Below are 3,943 nucleotides of genomic sequence, written 5' to 3'. Positions count from 1 at the left end.
AAATATAAAAGGGGTTTGTATGATAGTGTATAGAGGAATATATTATTCAAAGGAATTCCAAATCTGTCTGTTTTTTATGTTTTATTTATATTCTTATAATATTAATGTAGGATATAGAATATATAATATATTCAGTAAAATGAAATGAAGTATTGATTGTCTTATTGAATGAATGAAATATTAAGTATTGAAAATTAAGGGACTAATATACTTTCTTGCATTTTAGCAGTCTTCAAGGTCCCACGCTGTGACAGGAGTGTTGACAACTGTAGTTGCCTGGCTGTCTTGTCTCCTTTATATACATTCCTGTGGACAGCAGTGGTAGTTGTTGGTTGTGTGTGTGTGTGTGTGTGTGTGTGTGTGTGTGTGTGTGTGTATACACACACATGTATATACATGCTTGGTAAAGTACCACATAAAAGCATCTGTGAAACACTGTAAAAACACCAAGCAAAAGACTCATGCAGTGCCATGTAAAAGTACTCTGCACACTCAGTAAAATGGTTGGTGTTATGACAGACATCCAGCCGTAGAAACCATAACAAATCAGATAAGAGTCTGGTGCAGCTCTCCATCTTGCCAGCTCTGGTCAAACTGTCCAACCCATGTCAACATGGGAAACAGACGTTAAATGATGATGATGATCCCTCCTGCCTGCCTGCGTGCCTACCTACCAGAGTAAGCACATAAATGTGAAACAAAATGGAAAAAAATAGTACTCGAGGTAGAGTAATATGCTTTATTAATAAAGCTGCAAAGACATCACACAAACTGTTACTCAGAGTTTCACGTTCCCGTTCACCGGACAGTTTTCTTTGAGTTTTTGTAATGTCTTTGCAGCTTTAATAATAAAGAATAAAAAGTTTAGAATGGTATAACAATGCACTATAGAACAAAAAATAGACTATATACCTGTTGTAGCTTGGTTATCTATAGTCCGATGATATTTCAGAATTATAATTCCTTCTTCAGATCTTATTTGCTGGAGTCTCTGCTGCTATAGCAGATAACCAAGTTACAACAGGTATATAGTCCATTTTTTGTTCTTTAGTGCATTGTTATACCATTCTAAACTTTTTATTCTTTACAAACAATACACAATGCTTCAAACGAACTACAATACTCTCTTTATTAATAAAGTAGATAAATATAAAAATGCTCTCCATTACCCATTCTTTTACTACTCCCTTGCTTCTATCACTATTTATTAATGTTTATTAAGGAATCTGTTGAAGGAACTTAATAAGGTCACTACTTAATTATGTTATTCATAATTCTGTGATTCTAATTCACAGAGAAAAATGAAATTTGAGCCTTAAAAGTCTTAAGAAAATAGTATGTTTTTCGTGTGAATACTGAACATAAGAAAAGACTTTTAGGGACATATGTCATTGACTGTGAGAGTGTATATGCATGTTTTAGTGTGTGACTGAGTGTATGGATAAATGGATATGTTTTACAATTTCACTAGCAATAATGTTGATCTGACTGTTTTCATAGCCTTATATATGCACATACATTTAAATAAATACATACATAGATAATGTATGGTGTGTGTGTGCCTAAGAAATATGTTTTAGGACAAGCGGAAATGAACATCACAAGACAAAGTGTGTGAAAAAAGAGAGGAGAGGGAGCAGGCAAAGTGGGAACAAATAGACATGTGCAGAAATATGAATATGTAAAAATATAGAGACGCACCAATATATGATCTAAACACAAATATATAAAGATATACATGCATACACAAACATACAGATATACATGTATACACACATGTATATTAATTTTAAGGTAATGAAAATTTCCCTTTTGAAAATTAGAAACCATTTCTTCATTTTGCATAAGAATTAAGAAATTGCTTGTATGCCATATTTCCTGATATTACCCATATATAGAGTGTGTTGTATGTATAGCCAACTAGAGATGATGTTTCCTGGGGCTAAATAACAGTAACATTTATCCTAACCAGGACTGACATATTATGTTGGCAAATAATCTTCACTTTAGAGTACTGTTACTGAATGTCTCCATTGAGAAATTTAGAAGAAATATATATATGTACACACACACACACATCATCATTATTGTTTAACGTCCACTTTCCATGCTGGCATGGGTTGGACGGTTTGACTGAGGACTGGTGAGCCAGAAAGCTGCACCAGGCTCCAATCTGATCTGGCAAAGTTTCTACAGCTGGATGCCCTTCCCAACACCAACTACACAAGGGCCAGTCAGGCGGTTCTGGCTATGACCATGCTCAAAAGGTGTTTTTCACGTGCTACCTGCATGGGAACCAGTCTGGCGGCACTGGCAATGACCATGCTCGAATGTTGTTTCCTCACATGCCACCGGCGCATGTGCCAGTTAGGCGACGCTGGCAACAATCACGCTCGAATGGTGGTGTTTACATGCCACTGGCACGGGAGCCAATCAGCGGCCCTGGCAACGATCATGCTCAGATGGTGCTTTTAACGTTCCCTTGGTACAAGTACCAATCAGGCAGTAGTCATCGGCCATGTCAGCGATTTTGATTTCACTTGCCTCAACAGGTCTTCGCAAGCAAAGTTCATTGTCCAATGAATGAGGGGTACTCATAAGTGGGCTGGTTACACCCACTGGCATAGGCCACGGGTTATGGTCTCACTTGGCTTGTTGGGTCTTATACATATATAAATTGTGAAGGCAAGTGACTTAGTGGTTAGGGTATTCAACTCACAATCATAAGGTCGGGAGTTCAATTCCTGGCAACACATTGTGTCCTTGAGCAAGGACTTTATTTTCATGTTGCTCCAGTTCACTTAGCTGGCAAAAATGAATACCTATATCTCAAAGGGTCCTCAAATAGCAGCAGTATCCTTAACACCCATTACTAGAAGGACCCTATCCTCTCTATGGGAAAAAATAACGGAGCACCTCATCAAAATTTTTAAAAAGTTGGCATATTATTATTATTGTTATTGTTATTATTATATCAACAACTCCTCAAGAAATAATTCCCACATAGACCCCTCCACCAACAAATTTTAACATATAAACAGCTTTCCAAACGCAACGAATAACGTTCATACCAGGCATCATGTATGTATGGGAGTATTTATATATACATATATGCATGTATGTATATGTGAGGGGATAGATATGTGTCTGTCCCCCTCACATATGGTGACAGTAACTGTTAACTATTTTGGTATGCATGTGCAGCAATCTGTGTATGTGCATCTGAGCACACATATATGTACTCATGTAGTTATGTTTTGTAACCGTGTATATCTGCATATGGTAATGTATACATGCATAGGCATGTATATTCGAGTTTTTCTGACTATTTATATGGGCTTATATACTTTTTGTAGGTTTTTTTATGTGCCTTATATTTTTATTTTATTCTTATTTTATATTTGTATTAAAATTTGACAAAATTCATGTATTGAATTTTGAAAATCTCTGAAGAAGCCTAGCGAATCATGCATGTACCCCCATTACATCATTTTCATCTAATTACTCCAGCGTACAGGAGCTATAGAGATAGAATGGGGCATACCAACGTTAGGCTGAAACAGCTGTAAGATTTTGTCCCTTCTCCAATTGCTAAATGTCCCTTAAATTTGAAATCTTAATTGTTGATATGACATGGTATGTCATAAGTGCCTGTACGTTGTTTTCTGTCAATTTAGTTACAAAATAAACAAATTAATCAACGGAATACAGTGTCTGCAAGTTGATGAGTACCTCATACCCCCCTCCATTTTTTTTTTTATTGCTATATAAATTTAGGGTAAAAAAAACCCCTTTTACCTGCACCCACTTATTGCACTTGGTATAACACTAGTGTAACAATAATTGGGTACCCTCCCAGCAGTATATTGGATAGATATTATCCCTTAGTGGGTTGGATCCTCAACCCCTAACTCTCTTAGATTATATATATATATATATATAT

At 36.1% G+C, this 3,943-nt stretch overlaps 1 protein-coding gene across 2 annotated transcripts in view; it reads right to left on the bottom strand.

Annotated features, from left to right (window-relative positions):
- Window positions 1-3,943, bottom strand: part of LOC106867803 (putative protein TPRXL) — a 49,101-nt gene that overhangs the window by 13,397 nt on the left and 31,761 nt on the right. The gene's annotated exons all lie outside the window — the stretch shown is intronic.

The sequence above is a fragment of the Octopus bimaculoides genome, chromosome 10, assembly GCF_001194135.2.
Source record: "Octopus bimaculoides isolate UCB-OBI-ISO-001 chromosome 10, ASM119413v2, whole genome shotgun sequence".
Classification (NCBI taxonomy): Eukaryota; Metazoa; Mollusca; class Cephalopoda; order Octopoda; family Octopodidae; genus Octopus; species Octopus bimaculoides.
Note: the sequence above shows the minus strand (reverse complement) of the source record. Positions and strands in the feature narration are given on the sequence as shown.